Here is a 23150-nt window from a genome sequence, read left to right as displayed (position 1 = left end):
TGGCCAGTTTATTCACTCTGAGGCCTTAAAAAGTTTTTCTCCACCCCAGAAAGTGAATTAAATAACATTTGTAGGCCTTTATTGTTCAATCAAAAACGCCCGATTTTTGATGAAAGAGATAACCACCCCCCCTTACGACATGCTTCAGAAACTAAAAAAAATGGTCTGTTTTCAAATGTTGCCTCTTTGAACTACAATTCACATTTGTACGTGGAAAATCACTTTTAAAGATAAAATGAGATGTTTAAAGTGATTTTCATGCTTCCAGGGACCTTAAACACGAGATTTGAGGAATGGGTAAAAGTGAATGAAAATAGCCAATTTACTCACTCTGCGGCCTTAAAAAGTGTTTCTCCTCCACGGGAAGTGAATTAAATACCATTTGTAGACCTTTATTGTTCAAGCGAAAACGCCTGATTATTGACGAAAGAGATAACCACCCCCCCTTAAGACATGCTTCAGAAACGAAAAAAATGGTCCGTTTTCAAATGTTGCATCTTTGAACGACAATTAACATTGTACGTGGATAAACACTTTTAGAGACAAAGTGAGATGTTTAAAGTGATTTTCAAGCTTCCAGGGGCCCTAAACACAAGATTTGAGAAATGGGTAAACGTGAATGAAAATGGCCAATTTACTCACTCTGCGTCCTTAAAAAGTGTTTCTCCTCCACGGGAAGTGAATAAAATAACATTTGTAGGCCTTTATTGTTCAATCAAAAATGCCAGTTTTTTGGTGAAAGAGATAACCACCCCCCCTTACGACATGCTTCGGAAACTAAAAAAAATGGTCTGTTTTCAAATGTTGCCTCTTTGAACTACAATTCACATTTGTACGTGGAAAATCACTTTTAAAGATAAAATGAGATGTTTAAAGTGATTTTCATGCTTCCAGGGACCTTAAACACGAGATTTGAGGAATGGGTAAAAGTGAATGAAAATGGCCAATTTACTCACTCTGCGGCCTTAAAAAGTGTTTCTCCTTCACGGGAAGTGATTTAAATAACATTTGGAGGCCTTTATTGTTCAATCAAAAACGCCCGATTATTGACGAAAGAGATAACCATCCCCCCTTACGACATGCTTCTGAAACTAAAAAAATGGTTCAATTTCAAATGTTGCGTCTTTTAACTACAATTAACATTGTACGTCGATAATCACTTTTAGAGATAAAATGAGATGTTTAAAGTGATTTTCAAGCTTCCAGGGGCCCTAAACACGAGATTTGAGAAATGGGTAAACGTGAATGAAAATGGCCAATTTACTCACTCTGCGGCCTTAAAAAGTGTTTCTCCTCCACAGAAAGTGAATAAAATAACATTTGGATGCCTTTATTGTTCAATCAAAAACGCCCGTTTTTTGGTGAAAAAGATAGCCACCCCCCCTTACGACATGCTTCAGAAACGAAAAAAATGGTCCATTTTCAAATGTTGCGTCTTTGAACTACAATTCACATTTGTACGTGGATGATCACTTTTAGAGATAAAATTAGATGTTTAAAGTGATTTACAAGCTTCCACGGGCCCTAAACACAAAATATGAGGAATGGGTAAATATGAATGAAAATGGCCAATTTATTCACTCTGAGGCCTTAAAAAGTTTTTCTCCACTCCAGAAAGTGAATTAAATAACATTTGTAGACCTTTATTGTTCAATCAAAAACGCCCGATTATTGACGAAAGAGATAACCACCCCCCCTTACGACATGCTTCAGAAACGAAAAAAATGGTCCATTTTCAAATGTTGCGTCTTTGAATGACAATCCACATTTGTACGTGGATAATCACTTTTAGAGCTAAAATTAGATGTTCAAAGTGGTTTTCAAGCTTCCAGGGGCCCTAAACACAAGATTTGAGAAATGGGTAAAAGTGAATGAAAATGGCCAGTTTACTCACTCTGAGGCCTTAAAAAGTGTTTCTCCTCCACTGGAAGTGAATTAAATACCATTTGGAGGCCTTTGTTGTTCAAGCGAAAACGCCTGATTTTTGATGAAAGAGATAACCACCCCCCCTTACGATATGCTTCTGAAACAAAAAAAATGGTTCATTTTCAAATGTTGCGTCTTTGAACTACAATTCACATTTGTATGTGGAAAAGCACTTTTAAAGATCAAATGAGATGTTTAAAGTGATTTTCATGCTTCCAGGGGCCTTAAACACAAGATTTGAGGAATGGGTAAAAGTGAATGAAAATGGCCAATTTACTCACTCTGAGGCCTTAAAAAGTGTTTCTCCTCCACAGGAAGTGAATTAAATAACATTTGTATGCCTTTATTGTTCAAGCGAAAACGCCCGATTATTGACGAAAGAGATAACCACCCCCCCTTACGACATGCTTCAGAAACGAAAAAAATGGTCCGTTTTCAAATGTTGCGTCTTTGAATGACAATCCACATTTGTACATGGATAATCACTTTTAGAGATAAAATTAGATGTTTAAAGTGATTTACAAGCTTCCAGGGGCCCTAAACACAAGATATGAGGAATGGGTAAATATGAATGAAAATGGCCAATTTATTCACTCTGAGGCCTTAAAAAGTTTTTCTCCACTCAAGAAAGTTAATTAAATAACATTTGAAGGCCTTTATTGTTCAATCAAAAACGCCCGATTTTTGACGAAAGAGATAACCACCCCCCCTTACGACATGCTTCAGAAACTAAAAGAATGGTCCGTTTTCAAATGTTGCCTCTTTGAACTACAATTCACATTTGTACGTGGAAAAGCACTTTTAAAGATCAAATGAGATGTTTAAAGTGATTTTCATGCTTCCAGGGGCCTTAAACACAAGATTTGAGGAATGGGTAAAAGTGAATGAAAATGGCCAATTTACTCACTCTGAGGCCTTAAAAAGTGTTTCTCCTCCACGGGAAGTGAATTAAATAACATTTGGAGGCCTTTATTGTTCAAGCGAAAACGCCTGATTTTTGATGAAAGAGATAACCACCCCCCCTTACGACATGCTTCTGAAACTAAAAAAATGGTCATTTTCAAATGTTGCGTCTTTGAACCACAATTAACATTGTACGTGGATAATCACTTTTAGAGATAAAATGAGATGTTTAAAGTGATATACAAGCTTTCAGGGGCCCTAAACACAAGATATGAGGAATAGGTAAATATGAATGAAAATGGCCAATTTATTCACTCTGAGGCCTTAAAAAGTTTTTCTCCACTCCAGAAAGTGAATTAAATAACATTTGTAGACCTTTATTGTTCAATCAAAAACGCCCGATTATTGACGAAAGAGATAACCACCCCCCCTTACGACATGCTTCAGAAACGAAAAAAATGGTCCATTTTCAAATGTTGCGTCTTTGAATGACAATCCACATTTGTACGTGGATAATCACTTTTAGAGCTAAAATTAGATGTTTAAAGTGGTTTTCAAGCTTCCAGGGGCCCTAAACACAAGATTTGAGAAATGGGTAAAAGTGAATGAAAATGGCCAATTTACTCACTCTGAGGCCTTAAAAAGTGTTTCTCCTCCACGGGAAGTGAATTAAATAACATTTGGATGCCTTTATTGTTCAATCAAAAACGCCCGTTTTTTGGTGAAAAAGATACCCACCCCCCCTTACGACATGCTTCAGAAACAAAAAAAAATGGTCCATTTTCAAATGTTGCGTCTTTGAACTACAATTCACATTTGTACGTGGATAATCACTTTTAGAGATAAAATTAGATGTTTAAAGTGATTTACAAGCTTCCAGGGGCCCTAAACACAAGATATGAGGAATGGGTAAATATGAATGAAAATGGCCAATTTATTCACTCTGAGGCCTTAAAAAGTTTTTCTCCACTCCAGAAAGTTAATTAAATAACATTTGAAGGCCTTTATTGTTCAATCAAAAACGCCCGATTTTTGATGAAAGAGATAACCACCCCCCCTTACGACATGCTTCAGAAACTAAAAAAAATGGTCTGTTTTCAAATGTTGCCTCTTTGAACTACAATTCACATTTGTACGTGGAAAATCACTTTTAAAGATAAAATGATATGTTTAAAGTGATTTTCATGCTTCCAGGGACCTTAAACACGAGATTTGAGGAATGGGTAAAAGTTAATGAAAATAGCCAATTTACTCACTCTGCGGCCTTAAAAAGTGTTTCTCCTCCACGGGAAGTGAATTAAATACCATTTGTAGACCTTTATTGTTCAAGCGAAAACGCCCGATTATTGACGAAAGAGATAACCACCCCCCCTTACAACATGCTTCAGAAACGAAAAAAATGGTCCGTTTTCAAATGTTGCGTCTTTGAATGACAATCCACATTTGTACATGGATAATCACTTTTAGAGCTAAAATTAGATGTTTAAAGTGATTTTCAAGCTTCCAGGGGCCCTAAACACAAGATTTGAGAAATGGATAAAAGGGAATGAAAATGACCAATTTACTCACTCTGCGGCCTTAAAAAGTGTTTCTCCTCCACAGAAAGTGAATAAAATAACATTTGAATGCCTTTATTGTTCAATCAAAAACGCCCGTTTTTTGGTGAAAAAGATAACCACCCCCCCTTACGACATGCTTCAGAAACAAAAAAAAATGGTCCATTTTCAAATGTTGCGTCTTTGAACTACAATTCACATTTGTACGTGGATAATCACTTTTAGAGATAAAATTAGATGTTTAAAGTGATTTACAAGCTTCCAGGGGCCCTAAACACAAGATATGAGGAATGGGTAAATATGAATCAAAATGGCCAATTTATTCACTCTGAGGCCTTAAAAAGTTTTTCTCCACTCCAGAAAGTTAATTAAATAACATTTGAAGGCCTTTATTGTTCAATCAAAAACGCCCGATTTTTGACGAAAGAGATAACCACCCCCCCTTACGACATGCTTCAGAAACTAAAAAAATGGTCCGTTTTCAAATGTTGCCTCTTTGAACTACAATTCACATTTGTACATGGAAAAGCACTTTTAAAGATCAAATGAGATGTTTAAAGTGATTTTCAAGCTTCCAGGGGCCTTAAACACAAGATTTGAGGAATGGGTAAAAGTGAATGAAAATGGCCAATTTACTCACTCTGGGGCCTTAAAAAGTGTTTCTCCTCCTCTGGAAGTGAATTAAATACCATTTGGAGGCCTTTATTGTTCAAGCGAAAACGCCTGATTTTTGATGAAAGAGATAACCACCCCCCCTTACGACATGCTTCTGAAACTAAAAAAATGGTTCATTTTCAAATGTTGCGTCTTTGAACTACAATTAACATTGTACGTGGATAATCACTTTTAGAGATAAAGTGAGATGTTTAAAGTGGTTTTCAAGCTTCCAGGGGCCCTAAATACAAGATTTGAGAAATGGGTAAAAGTGAATGAAAATGGCCAATTTACTCACTCTGAGGCCTTAAAAAGTGTTTCTCCTCCACGGAAAGTGAATAAAATAACATTTGGATGCCTTTATTGTTCAATCAAAAACGCCCGTTTTTTGGTGAAAAAGATAACCACCCCCCCTTACGACATGCTTCAGAAACAAAAAAAAATGGTCCATTTTCAAATGTTGCGTCTTTGAACTACAATTCACATTTGTACGTGGATAATCACTTTTAGAGATAAAATTAGATGTTTAAAGTGATTTACAAGCTTCCAGGGGCCCTAAACACAAGATATGAGGAATGGGTAAATATGAATGAAAATGGCCAATTTATTCACTCTGAGGCCTTAAAAAGTTTTTCTCCACTCCAGAAAGATAATTAAATAACATTTGAAGGCCTTTATTGTTCAATCAAAAACGCCCGATTTTTGACGAAAGAGATAACCACCCCCCCTTACGACATGCTTCAGAAACTAAAAAAATGGTCCGTTTTCAAATGTTGCCTCTTTGAACTACAATTCACATTTGTACATGGAAAAGCACTTTTAAAGATCAAATGAGATGTTTAAAGTGATTTTCAAGCTTCCAGGGGCCTTAAACACTAGATTTGAGGAATGGGTAAAAGTGAATGAAAATGGCCAATTTACTCACTCTGGGGCCTTAAAAAGTGTTTCTCCTCCTCTGGAAGTGAATTAAATACCATTTGGAGGCCTTTATTGTTCAAGCGAAAACGCCTGATTTTTGATGAAAGAGATAACCACCCCCCCTTACGACATGCTTCTGAAACTAAAAAAATGGTTCATTTTCAAATGTTGCGTCTTTGAACTACAATTAACATTGTACGTGGATAATCACTTTTAGAGATAAAGTGAGATGTTTAAAGTGGTTTTCAAGCTTCCAGGGGCCCTAAACACAAGATTTGAGAAATAGGTAAAAGTGAATGAAAATGGCCAATTTACTCACTCTGAGGCCTTAAAAAGTGTCTCTCCTCCACGGGAAGTGAATTAAATAACATTTGTAGGCCTTTATTGTTCAAGCGAAAACGCCTGATTTTTGATGAAAGAGATAACCACCCCCCCTTACAACATGCTTCAGAAACGAAAAAAATGGTCCGTTTTCAAATGTTGCGTCTTTGAATGACAATCCACATTTGTACATGGATAATCACATTTAGAGCTAAAATTAGATGTTTAAAGTGATTTTCAAGCTTCCAGGGGCCCTAAACACAAGATTTGAGAAATGGATAAAAGGGAATGAAAATGACCAATTTACTCACTCTGCGGCCTTAAAAAGTGTTTCTCCTCCACGGAAAGTGAATAAAATAACATTTGGATGCCTTTATTGTTCAATCAAAAACGCCCGTTTTTTGGTGAAAAAGATAACCACCCCCCCTTACGACATGCTTCTGAAACTAAAAAAATGGTTCATTTTCAAATGTTGCGTCTTTGAACTACAATTAACATTGTACGTGGATAATCACTTTTAGAGATAAAGTGAGATGTTTAAAGTGATTTTCAAGCTTCCAGGGGCCCTAAACATAAGATTTGAGAAATGGGTAAACGTGAATGAAAATGGCCAATTTACTCACTCTGCGGCCTTAAAAAGTGTTTCTCCTCCACAGGAAGTGAATAAAATAACATTTGTAGGCCTTTATTGTTCAATCAAAAATGCCAGTTTTTTGGTGAAAGAGATAACCACCCCCCCTTACGACATGCTTCAGAAACGAAAAAAATGGTCCATTTTCAAATGTTGCGTCTTTGAACTACAATTCACATTTGTACGTGGATATTCACTTTTAGAGATAAAATTAGATGTTTAAAGTGATTTTTAAGCTTCCAGGGGCCCTAAACACAAGATTTGAGGAATGGGTAAATGTGAATGAAAATGGCCAGTTTATTCACTCTGAGGCCTTAAAAAGTTTTTCTCCTCCACGGGAAGTGAATTAAGTAACATTTGTAGGCCTTTATTGTTCAAGCGAAAACGCCCGATTATTGACGAAAGAGATAACCACCCCCCCTTACAACATGCTTCAGAAACGAAAAAAATGGTCCGTTTTCAAATGTTGCGTCTTTGAATGACAATCCACATTTGTACATGGATAATCACTTTTAGAGCTAAAATTAGATGTTTAAAGTGATTTTCAAGCTTCCAGGGGCCCTAAACACAAGATTTGAGAAATGGATAAAAGGGAATGAAAATGACCAATTTACTCACTCTGCGGCCTTAAAAAGTGTTTCTCCTCCACGGAAAGTGAATAAAATAACATTTGGATGCCTTTATTGTTCAATCAAAAACGCCCGTTTTTTGGTGAAAAAGATAACCACCCCCCTTTACGACATGCTTCAGAAACAAAAACAAAATGGTCCATTTTCAAATGTTGCGTCTTTAAACTACAATTCACATTTGTACGTGGATAATCACTTTTAGAGATAAAATTAGATGTTTAAAGTGATTTACAAGCTTCCAGGGGCCCTAAACACAAGATATGAGGAATGGGTAAATATGAATCAAAATGGCCAATTTATTCACTCTGAGGCCTTAAAAAGTTTTTCTCCACTCCAGAAAGTTAATTAAATAACATTTGAAGGCCTTTATTGTTCAATCAAAAACGCCCGATTTTTGACGAAAGAGATAACCACCCCCCCTTACGACATGCTTCAGAAACTAAAAAAATGGTCCGTTTTCAAATGTTGCCTCTTTGAACTACAATTCACATTTGTACATGGAAAAGCACTTTTAAAGATCAAATGAGATGTTTAAAGTGATTTTCAAGCTTCCAGGGGCCTTAAACACAAGATTTGAGGAATGGGTAAAAGTGAATGAAAATGGCCAATTTACTCACTCTGGGGCCTTAAAAAGTGTTTCTCCTCCTCTGGAAGTGAATTAAATACCATTTGGAGGCCTTTATTGTTCAAGCGAAAACGCCTGATTTTTGATGAAAGAGATAACCACCCCCCCTTACGACATGCTTCTGAAACTAAAAAAATGGTTCATTTTCAAATGTTGCGTCTTTGAACTACAATTAACATTGTACGTGGATAATCACTTTTAAAGATAAAATGAGATGTTTAAAGTGATTTTCATGCTTCCAGGGACCTTAAACACGAGATTTGAGGAATGGGTAAAAGTGAATGAAAATGGCCAATTTACTCACTCTGCGGCCTTAAAAAGTGTTTCTCCTTCACGGGAAGTGATTTAAATAACATTTGGAGGCCTTTATTGTTCAATCAAAAACGCCCGATTATTGACGAAAGAGATAACCATCCCCCCTTACGACATGCTTCTGAAACTAAAAAAATGGTTCAATTTCAAATGTTGCGTCTTTTAACTACAATTAACATTGTACGTCGATAATCACTTTTAGAGATAAAATGAGATGTTTAAAGTGATTTTCAAGCTTCCAGGGGCCCTAAACACGAGATTTGAGAAATGGGTAAACGTGAATGAAAATGGCCAATTTACTCACTCTGCGGCCTTAAAAAGTGTTTCTCCTCCACAGGAAGTGAATAAAATAACATTTGTAGGCCTTTATTGTTCAATCAAAAATGCCAGTTTTTTGGTGAAAGAGATAACCACCCCCCCTTACGACATGCTTCAGAAACGAAAAAAATGGTCCATTTTCAAATGTTGCGTCTTTGAACTACAATTCACATTTGTACGTGGATATTCACTTTTAGAGATAAAATTAGATGTTTAAAGTGATTTTTAAGCTTCCAGGGGCCCTAAACACAAGATTTGAGGAATGGGTAAATGTGAATGAAAATGGCCAGTTTATTCACTCTGAGGCCTTAAAAAGTTTTTCTCCACCCCAGAAAGTGAATTAAATAACATTTGTAGGCCTTTATTGTTCAATCAAAAACGCCCGATTTTTGATGAAAGAGATAACCACCCCCCCTTACGACATGCTTCAGAAACTAAAAAAAATGGTCTGTTTTCAAATGTTGCCTCTTTGAACTACAATTCACATTTGTACGTGGAAAATCACTTTTAAAGATAAAATGAGATGTTTAAAGTGATTTTCATGCTTCCAGGGACCTTAAACACGAGATTTGAGGAATGGGTAAAAGTGAATGAAAATAGCCAATTTACTCACTCTGCGGCCTTAAAAAGTGTTTCTCCTCCACGGGAAGTGAATTAAATACCATTTGTAGACCTTTATTGTTCAAGCGAAAACGCCCGATTATTGACGAAAGAGATAACCACCCCCCCTTAAGACATGCTTCAGAAACGAAAAAAATGGTCCGTTTTCAAATGTTGCATCTTTGAACGACAATTAACATTGTACGTGGATAAACACTTTTAAAGATAAAATGAGATGTTTAAAGTGATTTTCATGCTTCCAGGGACCTTAAACACGAGATTTGAGGAATGGGTAAAAGTGAATGAAAATGGCCAATTTACTCACTCTGCGGCCTTAAAAAGTGTTTCTCCTTCACGGGAAGTGAATTAAATAACATTTGGAGGCCTTTATTGTTCAATCAAAAACGCCCGATTATTGACGAAAGAGATAACCACCCCCCCTTACGACATGCTTCTGAAACTAAAAAAATGGTTCAATTTCAAATGTTGCGTCTTTTAACTACAATTAACATTGTACGTCGATAATCACTTTTAGAGATAAAATGAGATGTTTAAAGTGATTTTCAAGCTTCCAGGGGCCCTAAACACGAGATTTGAGAAATGGGTAAACGTGAATGAAAATGGCCAATTTACTCACTCTGCGGCCTTAAAAAGTGTTTCTCCTCCACGGAAAGTGAATAAAATAACATTTGGATGCCTTTATTGTTCAATCAAAAACGCCCGTTTTTTGGTGAAAAAGATAACCACCCCCCCTTACGACATGCTTCAGAAACGAAAAAAATGGTCCATTTTCAAATGTTGCGTCTTTGAACTACAATTCACATTTGTACGTGGATGATCACTTTTAGAGATAAAATTAGATGTTTAAAGTAATTTACAAGCTTCCAGGGGCCCTAAACACAAGATATGAGGAATGGGTAAATATGAATGAAAATGGCCAATTTATTCACTCTGAGGCCTTAAAAAGCTTTTCTCCACTCCAGAAAGTGAATTAAATAACATTTGTAGACCTTTATTGTTCAATCAAAAACGCCCGATTATTGACGAAAGAGATAACCACCCCCCCTTACGACATGCTTCAGAAACTAAAAAAATGTTCCGTTTTCAAATGTTGCCTCTTTGAACTACAATTCACATTTGTACGTGGAAAAGCACTTTTAAAGATCAAATGAGATGTTTTAAGTGATTTTCATGCTTCCAGGGGCCTTAAACACAAGATTTGAGGAATGGGTAAAAGTGAATGAAAATGGCCAATTTACTCACTCTGGGGCTTTAAAAAGTGTTTCTCCTCCACTGGAAGTGAATTAAATAACATTTGGAGGCCTTTATTGTTCAAGCGAAAACGCCTGATTTTTGATGAAAGAGATAACCACCCCCCCTTACGACATGCTTCTGAAACTAAAAAAATGGTTCATTTTCAAATGTTGCGTCTTTGAACTACAATTAACATTGTACGTGGATAATCACTTTTAGAGATAAAGTGAGATGTTTAAAGTGATTTTCAAGCTTCCAGGGGCCCTAAACACAAGATTTGAGAAATGGGCAAACGTGAATGAAAATGGCCAATTTACTGACTCTGCGGCCTTAAAAAGTGTTTCTCCTCCACGGGAAGTGAATAAAATAACATTAGTAGGCCTTTATTGTTCAATCAAAAATGCCAGTTTTTTGGTGAAAGAGATAACCACCCCCCCTTACGACATGCTTCAGAAACGAAAAAAATGGTCCATTTTCAAATGTTGCGTCTTTGAACTACAATTCACATTTGTACGTGGATATTCACTTTTAGAGATAAAATTAGATGTTTAAAGTGAATTTTAAGCTTCCAGGGGCCCTAAACACAAGATTTGAGGAATGGGTAAATGTGAATGAAAATGGCCAGTTTATTCACTCTGAGGCCTTAAAAAGTTTTTCTCCACCCCAGAAAGTGAATTAAATAACATTTGTAGGCCTTTATTGTTCAATCAAAAACGCCCGATTTTTGATGAAAGAGATAACCACCCCCCCTTACGACATGCTTCAGAAACTAAAAAAAATGGTCTGTTTTCAAATGTTGCCTCTTTGAACTACAATTCACATTTGTACGTGGATAATCACTTTTAGAGATAAAATTAGATGTTTAAAGTGATTTACAAGCTTCCAGGGGCCCTAAACACAAGATATGAGGAATGGGTAAATATGAATAAAAATGGCCAATTTATTCACTCTGAGGCCTTAAAAAGTTTTTCTCCACTCCAGAAAGTGAATTAAATAACATTTGTAGACCTTTATTGTTCAATCAAAAACGCCCGATTATTGACGAAAGAGATAACCACCCCCCTTACGACATGCTTCAGAAACGAAAAAAATGGTCCATTTTCAAATGTTGCGTCTTTGAATGACAATCCACATTTGTACGTGGATAATCACTTTTAGAGCTAAAATTAGATGTTTAAAGTGATTTTCAAGCTTCCAGGGGCCCTAAACACAAGATTTGAGAAATGGGTAAAAGTGAATGAAAATGGCCAATTTACTCACTCTGAGGCCTTAAAAAGTGTTTCTCCTCGACGGGAAGTAAATTAAATACCATTTGGAGGCCTTTATTGTTCAAGCGAAAAACGCCTGATTTTTGATGAAAGAGATAACCACCCCCCCTTACGACATGCTTCTGAAACTAAAAAAATAGTTCATTTTCAAATGTTGCGTCTTTGAACTACAATTAACATTGTACGTCGATAGTCACTTCTAGAGATAAAATGAGATGTTTAAAGTGATTTTCAAGCTTCCAGGGGCCCTAAACACGAGATTTGAGAAATGGGTAAACGTGAATGAAAATGGCCAATTTACTCACTCTGCGCCCTTAAAAAGTGTTTCTCCTCCACGGAAAGTGAATAAAATAACATTTGGATGCCTTTATTGTTCAATCAAAAAGCCCGTTTTTTGGTGAAAGAGATAACCACCCCCCCTTACGACATGCTTCAGAAACGAAAAAAATGGTCCATTTTCAAATGTTGCGTCTTTGAACTACAATTCCCATTTGTACGTGGATAATCACTTTTAGAGATAAAATTAGATGTTTAAAGTGATTTACAAACTTCCAGGGGCCCTAAACACAAGATATGAGGAATTGGTAAATATGAATAAAAATGGCCAATTTACTCACTCTGCGGCCTTAAAAAGTGTTTCTCCTCCACAGAAAGTGAATAAAATAACATTTGTAGACCTTTATTGTTCAATCAAAAACGCCCGATTATTGACGGAAGAGATAACCACCCCCCCTTACGACATGCTTCAGAAACGAAAAAAATGGTCCATTTTCAAATGTTGCGTCTTTGAATGACAATCCACATTTGTACGTGGATAATCACTTTTAGAGCTAAAATTAGATGTTTAAAGTGATTTTCAAGCTTCCAGGGGCCCTAAACACAAGATTTGAGAAATGGGTAAAAGTGAATGAAAATGGCCAATTTACTCACTCTGAGGCCTTAAAAAGTGTTTCTCCTCCACGGGAAGTGAATGAAATACCATTTGGAGGCCTTTATTGTTCAAGCGAAAAACACCTGATTTTTGATGAAAGAGATAACCACCCCCCCTTATGACATGCTTCTGAAACTAAAAAAATGGTTCATTTTCAAATGTTGCGTCTTTGAACTACAATTAACATTGTACGTCGATAATCACTTCTAGAGATAAAATGAGATGTTTAAAGTGATTTTCAAGCTTCCAGGGGCCCTAAACACGAGATTTGAGAAATGGGTAAACGTGAATGAAAATGGCCAATTTACTCACTCTGCGGCCTTAAAAAGTGTTTCTCCTCCACGGAAAGTGAATAAAATAACATTTGGATGCCTTTATTTTTCAATCAAAAACGCCAGTTTTTTGGTGAAAAAGATAACCACCCCCCCTTACGACATGCTTCAGAAACGAAAAAAATGGTCCATTTTCAAATGTTGCGTCTTTGAACATCAATTCACATTTGTACGTGGATAATCACTTTTAGAGATAAAATTAGATGTTTAAAGTGATTTACAAGCTTCCAGGGGCCCTAAACACAAGATATGAGGAATTGGTAAATATGAATAAACATGGCCAATTTATTCACTCTGAGGCCTTAAAAAGTTTTTCTCCACTCCAGAAAGTGAATTAAATAACATTTGTAGACCTTTATTGTTCAATCAAAAACGCCCGATTATTGACGAAAGAGATAACCACCCCCCCTTACGACATGCTTCAGAAACGAAAAAAATGGTCCATTTTCAAATGTTGCGTCTTTGAATGACAATCCACATTTGTACGTGGAAAAGCACTTTTAATGATCAAATGAGATGTTTAAAGTGATTTTCATGCTTCCAGGGGCCTTAAACACAAGATTTGAGAAATGGGTAAAAGTGAATAAAAATGGCCAATTTACTCACTCTGAGGCCTTAAAAAGTGTTTCTCCTCCACGGGAAGTGAATTAAATACCATTTGGAGGCCTTTATTGTTCAAGCGAAAACGCCTGATTTTTGATGAAAGAGTTAACCACCCACCCTTACGACATGCTTCTGAAACTAAAAAAATGGTTCATTTTCAAATGTTGCGTCTTTGAACTACAATTAACATTGTACGTGGATAATCACTTTTAGAGATAAAGTGAGATGTTTAAAGTGATTTTCAAGCTTCCAGGGGCCCTAAACACAAGATTTGAGAAATGGGGAAACGTGAATGAAAATGGCCAATTTACTCACTCTGCGGCCTTAAAAAGTGTTTCTCCTCCACGGGAAGTGAATAAAATAACATTTGTAGGCCTTTATTGTTCAATCAAAAATGCCAGTTTTTTGGTGAAAGAGATAACCACCCCCCCTTTTGACATGCTTCAGAAACGAAAAAAATGGTCCATTTTCAAATGTTGCGTCTTTGAACTACAATTAACATTGTACATCGATAATCACTTTTAGAGATAAAATGAGATGTTTAAAGTGATTTTCAAGCTTCCAGGGGCCCTAAACACGAGATTTGAGAAATGGGTAAACGTGAATGAAAATGGCCAATTTACTCACTCTGCGGCCTTAAAAAGTGTTTCTCCTCCACGGAAAGTGAATAAAATAACATTTGGATGCCTTTATTGTTCAATCAAAAACACCCGTTTTTTGGTGAAAAAGATAACCAAACCCCCTTACGACATGCTTCAGAAACGAAAAAAATGGTCCATTTTCAAATGTTGCGTCTTTGAACTACAATTCACATTTGTACGTGGATGATCACTTTTAGAGATAAAATTAGATGTTTAAAGTGATTTACAAGCTTCCAGGGGCCCTAAACACAAGATATGAGGAATGGGTAAATATGAATGAAAATGGCCAATTTATTCACTCTGAGGCCTTAAAAAGTTTTTCTCCACTCCAGAAAGTGAATTAAATAACATTTGTAGGCCTTTATTGTTCAATCAAAAACGCCCAATTTTTGACGAAAGAGATAACCACCCCCCCTTACGACATGCTTCAGAAACTAAAAAAATGGTTCATTTTCAAATGTTGCATCTTTGAACGACAATCCACATTTGTACGTGGATAAACACTTTTAGAGATAAAATGAGATGTTTAAAGTGATTTTCATGCTTCCAGGGACCTTAAACACGAGATTTGAGGAATGGGTAAAAGTGAATGAAAATGGCCAATTTACTCACTCTGCGGCCTTAAAAAGTGTTTCTCCTCCACGGGAAGTGCATTAAATAACATTTGTAGGCCTTTATTGTTCAAGCGAAAATGCCTGATTATTGACGAAAGAGATAACCACCCCCCCTTACGACATGCTTCAGAAACGAAAAAAATGGTCCGTTTTCAAATGTTGCGTCTTTGAATGACAATCCACATTTGTACGTGGAAAATCACTTTTAGAGCTAAAATTAGATGTTTAAAGTGATTTTCAAGCTTCCAGGGGCCCTAAACACAAGATTTGAGAAATGGGTAAAAGTGAATGAAAATGGCCAATTTACTCACTCTGAGGCCTTAAAAAGTGTTTCTCCTCCACGGGAAGTGAATTAAATACCATTTGGAGGCCTTTATTGTTCAAGCGAAAACGCCCGATTATTGACGAAAGAGATAACCACCTCCCCTTACGACATGCTTCAGAAACTAAAAAAATGGTCCATTTTCAAATGTTGCCTCTTTGAACTACAATTCACATTTGTATGTGGAAAATCACTTTTAAAGATCAAATGAGATGTTTAAAGTGATTTTCATGCTTCCAGGGGCCTTAAACACAAGATTTGAGGAATGGGTAAAAGTGAATGAAAATGGCCAATTTACTCACTCTGAGGCCTTAAAAGGTGTTTCTCCTCCACGGGAAGTGAATTAAATAACATTTGGAGGCCTTTATTGTTCAAGCGAAAACGCCTGATTTTTGATGAAAGAGATAACCACCCCCCTTACGACATGCTTCTGAAACTAAAAAAATGGTTCATTTTCAAATGTTGCGTCTTTGAACTCCAATTAACATTGTACGTGGATAATCACTTTTAGAGATAAAGTGAGATGTTTAAAGTGATTTTCAAGCTTCCAGGGGCCCTAAACACAAGATTTGAGAAATGGGTAAACGTGAATGAAAATGACCAATTTACTCACTCTGCGGCCTTAAAAAGTGTTTCTCCTCCACGGGAAGTGAATAAAATAACATTTGGAGGCCTTTATTGTTCAATCAAAAATGACAGTTTTTTGGTGAAAGAGATAACCACTCCCCCTTACGACATGCTTCAGAAACGAAAAAAAATGGTCCATTTTCAAATGTTGCGTCTTTGAACTACAATTCACATTTGTACGTGGATGATCACTTTTAGAGATAAAATTAGATGTTTAAAGTGATTTACAAGCTTCCAGGGGCCCTAAACACAAGATATGAGGAATGGGTAAATATGAATGAAAATGGCCAATTTATTCACTCTGAGTCCTTAAAAAGTTTTTCTCCACCCCAGAAAGTGAATTAAATAACATTTGTAGGACTTTATTGTTCAATCAAAAACGCCCGATTTTTGACGAAAGAGATAACCACCCCCCCTTACGACATGCTTCAGAAACTAAAAAAATGGTCCGTTTTCAAATGTTGCCTCTTTGAACTACAATTCACATTTGTACGTGGAAAAGCACTTTTAAAGATCAAATGAGATGTTTAAGTGATTTTCATGCTTCCAGGGGCCTTAAACACAAGATATGAGGAATGGGTAAAAGTGAATGAAAATGGCCAATTTACTCACTCTGAGGCCTTAAAAAGTGTTTCTCCTCCACGGGAAGTGAATTAAATAACATTTGTAGGCCTTTATTGTTCAAGCGAAAACGCCCGATTATTGACGAAAGAGATAACCACCCCCCCTTACGACATGCTTCAGAAACAAAAAAAGTGGTCCGTTTTCAAATGTTGCGTCTTTGAATGACAATCCACATTTGTACGTGGGTAATCACTTTTAGAGCTAAAATTAGATGTTTAAAGTGATTTTCAAGCTTCCAGGGGCCCTAAACACAAGATTTGTGAAATGGGTAAAAGTGAATGAAAATGGCCAATTTACTCACTCTGAGGCCTTAAAAAGTGTTTCTCCTCCACGGGAAGTGAATTAAATACCATTTGGAGGCCTTTATTGTTCAAGCGAAAACGCCTGATTTTTGATGAAAGAGATAACCACCCCCCCTTACGACATGCTTCTGAAACTAAAAAAATGGTTCATTTTCAAATGTTGCGTCTTTGAACTACAATTAACATTGTACGTCGATAATCACTTTTAGAGATAAAATGAGATGTTTAAAGTGATTTTCAAGCTTCCAGGGGCCCTAAACACGAGATTTGAGAAATGGGTAAACGTGAATGAAAATGGCCAATTTACTCACTCTGCGGCCTTAAAAAGTGTTTCTCCTCCACGGAAAGTGAATAAAATAACATTTGGATGCCTTTATTGTTCAATCAAAAACGCCCGTTTTTTGGTGAAAAAGATAACCACCCCCCTTACGACATGCTTCAGAAACGAAAAAAATGGTCCATTTTCAAATGTTGCGTCTTTGAACTACAATTCACATTTGTACGTGGATGATCACTTTTAGAGATAAAATTAGATGTTTAAAGTGATATACAAGCTTCCAGGGGCCCTAAACACAAGATATGAGGAATGGGTAAATATGAATGAAAATGGCCAATTTATTCACTCTGAGGCCTTAAAAAGTTTTTCTCCACTCCAGAAAGTGAATTAAATAACATTTGTAGGCCTTTATTGTTCAATCAAAAACGCCCAATTTTTGACGAAAGAGATAACCACCCCCCCTTACGACATGCTTCAGAAACTAAAAAAATGGTTCATTTTCAAATGTTGCATCTTTGAACGACAATCCACATTTGTACGTGGATAAACACTTTTAGAGATAAAATGAGATGTTTAAAGTGATTGTCATGCTTCCAGGGACCTTAAACACGAGATTTGAGGAATGGGTAAAAGTGAATGAAAATGGCCAATTTACTCACTCTGCGGCCTTAAAAAGTGTTTCTCCTCCACGGGAAGTGCATTAAATAACATTTGTAGGCCTTTATTGTTCAAGCGAAAATGCCTGATTATTGACGAAAGAGATAACCACCCCCCCTTACGACATGCTTCAGAAACGAAAAAAATGGTCCGTTTTCAAATGTTGCGTCTTTGAATGACAATCCACATTTGTACGTGGATAATCACTTTTAGAGCTAAAATTAGATGTTTAAAGTGATTTTCAAGCTTCCAGGGGCCCTAAACACAAGATTTGAGAAATGGGTAAAAGTGAATGAAAATGGCCAATTTACTCACTCTGAGGCCTTAAAAAGTGTTTCTCCTCCACGGGAAGTGAATTAAATACCATTTGGAGGCCTTTATCTTTCAAGCGAAAACGCCTGATTTTTTATGAAAGAGATAACCACCCCCCCCTTACGACATGCTTCTGAAACTAAAAAAATGGTTCATTTTCAAATGTTGCGTCTTTGAACTACAATTAACATTGTACGTCGATAATCACTTTTAGAGATAAAATGAGATGTTTAAAGTGATTTTCAAGCTTCCAGGGGCCCTAAACACAAGATTTGAGAAATGGGTAAACGTGAATGAAAATGGCCAATTTACTCACTCTGCGGCCTTAAAAAGTGTTTCTCCTCCACGGAAAGTGAATAAAATAACATTTGGATGCCTTTATTGTTCAATCAAAAACGCCCGTTTTTTGGTGAAAAAGATAACCACCCCCCTTACGACATGCTTCAGAAACGAAAAAAATGGTCCATTTTCAAATGTTGCGTCTTTGAACTACAATTCACATTTGTACGTGGATAATCACTTTTAGAGATAAAATTAGATGTTTAAAGTGATTTACAAGCTTCCAGGGGCCCTAAACACAAGATATGAGGAATGGGTAAATATGAATGAAAATGGCCAATTTATTCACTCTGCGGCCTTAAAAAGTTTTTCTCCACTCCAGAAAGTGAATTAAATAACATTTGTAGACCTTTATTGTTCAATCAAAAACGCCCGATTATTGACGAAAGAGATAACCACCCCCCCTTACGACATGCTTCAGAAACGAAAAAAATGGTCCATTTTCAAATGTTGCGTCTTTGAATGACAATCCACATTTGTACGTGGAAAATCACTTTTAGAGCTAAAATTAGATGTTTAAAGTGATTTTCAAGCTTCCAGGGGCCCTAAACACAAGATTTGAGAAATGGGTAAAAGTGAATGAAAATGGCCAATTTACTCACTCTGAGGCCTTAAAAAGTGTTTCTCCTCCACGGGAAGTGAATTAAATACCATTTGGAGGCCTTTATTGTTCAAGCGAAAACGCCTGATTTTTGATGAAAGAGATAACCACCCCCCCTTACGACATGCTTCTGAAACTAAAAAAATGGTTCATTTTCAAATGTTGCGTCTTTGAACTACAATTAACATTGTACGTGGATTATCACTTTTAGAGATAAAATTAGATGTTTAAAGTGATTTACAAGCTTCCAGGGGCCCTAAACACAAGATATGAGGAATGGGTAAATATGAATGAAAATGGCCAATTTATTCACTCTGCGGCCTTAAAAAGTGTTTCTCCTCCATGGGAAGTGAATTAAACACCATTTGTAGACCTTTATTGTTCAAGCGAAAACGCCCAATTATTGACGAAAGAGATAACCACCCCCCCTTAAGACATGCTTCAGAAACGAAAAAAATGGTCCATTTTCAAATGTTGCCTCTTTGAACTACAATTCACATTTGTATGTGGAAAATCACTTTTAAAGATCAAATGAGATGTTTAAAGTGATTTTCATGCTTCCAGGGGCCTTAAACACAAGATTTGAGGAATGGGTAAAAGTGAATGAAAATGGCCAATTTACTCACTCTGAGGCCTTAAAAGGTGTTTCTCCTCCACGGGAAGTGAATTAAATAACATTTGGAGGCCTTTATTGTTCAAGCGAAAACGCCTGATTTTTGATGAAAGAGATAACCACCCCCCTTACCACATGCTTCTGAAACTAAAAAAATGGTTCATTTTCAAATGTTGCGTCTTTGAACTCCAATTAACATTGTACGTGGATAATCACTTTTAGAGATAAAGTGAGATGTTTAAAGTGATTTTCAAGCTTCCAGGGGCCCTAAACACAAGATTTGAGAAATGGGTAAACGTGAATGAAAATGACCAATTTATTCACTCTGCGGCCTTAAAAAGTGTTTCTCCTCCACGGGAAGTGAATAAAATAACATTTGGAGGCCTTTATTGTTCAATCAAAAATGACAGTTTTTTGGTGAAAGAGATAACCACTCCCCCTTACGACATGCTTCAGAAACGAAAAAAAATGGTCCATTTTCAAATGTTGCGTCTTTGAACTACAATTCACATTTGTACGTGGATGATCACTTTTAGAGATAAAATTAGATGTTTAAAGTGATTTACAAGCTTCCAGGGGCCCTAAACACAAGATATGAGGAATGGGTAAATATGAATGAAAATGGCCAATTTATTCACTCTGAGTCCTTAAAAAGTTTTTCTCCACCCCAGAAATTGAATTAAATAACATTTGTAGGACTTTATTGTTCAATCAAAAACGCCCGATTTTTGACGAAAGAGATAACCACCCCCCCTTACGACATGCTTCAGAAACTAAAAAAATGGTCCGTTTTCAAATGTTGCCTCTTTGAACTACAATTCACATTTGTACGTGGAAAAGCACTTTTAAAGATCAAATGAGATGTTTAAGTGATTTTCATGCTTCCAGGGGCCTTAAACACAAGATATGAGGAATGGGTAAAAGTGAATGAAAATGGCCAATTTACTCACTCTGAGGCCTTAAAAAGTGTTTCTCCTCCACGGGAAGTGAATTAAATAACATTTGTAGGCCTTTATTGTTCAAGCGAAAACGCCCGATTATTGACGAAAGAGATAACCACCCCCCCTTACGACATGCTTCAGAAACAAAAAAAGTGGTCCGTTTTCAAATGTTGCGTCTTTGAATGACAATCCACATTTGTACGTGGGTAATCACTTTTAGAGCTAAAATTAGATGTTTAAAGTGATTTTCAAGCTTCCAGGGGCCCTAAACACAAGATTTGTGAAATGGGTAAAAGTGAATGAAAATGGCCAATTTACTCACTCTGAGGCCTTAAAAAGTGTTTCTCCTCCACGGGAAGTGAATTAAATACCATTTGGAGGCCTTTATTGTTCAAGCAAAAACGCCTGATTTTTGATGAAAGAGATAACCACCCCCCCTTACGACATGCTTCTGAAACTAAAAAAATGGTTCATTTTCAAATGTTGCGTCTTTGAACCACAATTAACATTGTATGTGGATAATCACTTTTAGAGATAAAATGAGATGTTTAAAGTGATTTTCAAGCTTCCAAGGGCCCTAAACACGAGATTTGAGAAATGGGTAAACGTGAATGAAAATGGCCAATTTACTCACTCTGCGGCCTTAAAAAGTGTTTCTCCTCCACGGAAAGAGAATAAAATAACATTTGGATGCCTTTATTGTTCAATCAAAAACGCCCTTTTTTTTGATGAAAAAGATAACCACCCCCCTTTACGACATGCTTCAGAAACGAAAAAAATGATCCATTTTCAAATGTTGCGTCTTTGAACTACAATTCACATTTGTACGTGGATAATCACTTTTAGAGATAAAATTAGATGTTTAAAGTGATTTACAAGCTTCCAGGTGCCCTAAACACAAGATATGAGGAATGGGTAAATATGAATGAAAATGGCCAATTTATTCACTCTGAGGCCTTAAAAAGTTTTTCTCCACTCCAGAAAGTGAATTAAATAACATTTGTATGCCTTTATTGTTCAATCAAAAACGCCCGATTTTTGACGAAAGACATAACCACCCCCCCTTATGACATGCTTCAGAAACTAAAAAATGGTCCGTTTTCAAATGTTGCCTCTTTGAACTACAATTCACATTTGTACGTGGAAAAGCACTTTTAAAGATCAAATGAGATGTTTAAAGTGATTTTCATGCTTCCAGGGGCCTTAAACACAAGATTTGAGGAATGGGTAAAAGTGAATGAAAATGGCCAATTTACTCACTCTGAGGCCTTAAAAAGTGTTTCTCCTCCACGGGAAGTGAATTAAATAACATTTGGAGGCCTTTATTGTTCAAGCAAAAACGCCTGATTTTTGATGAAAGAGATAACCACCCCCCCTTACGACATGCTTCTGAAACTAAAAAAATGGTTCATTTTCAAATGTTGCGTCTTTGAACTATAATTAACATTGTACATGGATAATCACTTTTAGAGATAAAGTGAGATGTTTAAAGTGATTTTCAAGCTTCCAGGGGCCCTAAACACAAGATTTGAGAAATGGGTAAACGTGAATGAAAATGGCCAATTTACTCACTCTGCGGCCTTAAAAAGTGTTTCTCCTCCACGGGAAGTGAATAAAATAACATTTGGAGGCCTTTATTGTTCAATCAAAAATGCCAGTTTTTTGGTGAAAGAGATAACCACCCCCCCTTACGACATGCTTCAGAAACGAAAAAAATGGTCCATTTTCAAAAGTTGCGTCTTTGAACTACAATTCACATTTGTACGTGGATAATCACTTTTAGAGATAAAATTAGATGTTTAAAGTGATTTTTATGCTTCCAGGGGCCCTAAACACAAGATTTGAGGAATGGGTAAATGTGAATGAAAATGGCCAATTTATTCACTCTGAGGCCTTAAAAAGTTTTTCTTCACCCCAGAAAGTGAATTAAATAACATTTGTAGGCCTTTATTGTTCAATCAAAAACGCCCGTTTTTTGGTGAAAAAGATAACCACCCCCCCTTACGACATGCTTCAGAAACTAAAAAAAATGGTCTGGTTCATTTTCAAATGTTGCGTCTTTGAACTACAATTAACATTGTACGTGGATAATCACTTTTAGAGCTAAAATGAGATGTTTAAAGTGATTTTCATGCTTCCAGGGACCTTAAACACGAGATTTGAGGAATGGGTAAAAGTGAATGAAAATGGCCAATTTACTCACTCTGCGGCCTTAAAAAGTGTTTCTCCTCCACGGGAAGTGAATTAAATACCATTTGTAGACCTTTATTGTTCAAGCGAAAAAGCCCGATTATTGACGAAAGAGATAACCACCCCCCTTTACGACATGCTTCAGAAACAAAAAAAATGGCCCGTTTTCAAATGTTGCGTCTTTGAATGACAATCCACATTTGTACGTGGATAATCACTTTTAGAGCTAAAATTAGATGTTTAAAATGATTTTCAAGCTTCCAGGGGCCCTAAACACAAGATTTGAGAAATGGGTAAAAGTGAATGAAA

This window comes from Triturus cristatus, chromosome 5_1 (assembly GCF_964204655.1).
Source record: "Triturus cristatus chromosome 5_1, aTriCri1.1, whole genome shotgun sequence".
Taxonomy (NCBI): domain Eukaryota; kingdom Metazoa; phylum Chordata; class Amphibia; order Caudata; family Salamandridae; genus Triturus; species Triturus cristatus.
The sequence above is the reverse complement of the archived record's forward strand: the minus strand, read 5'-3'. Positions refer to the sequence as shown.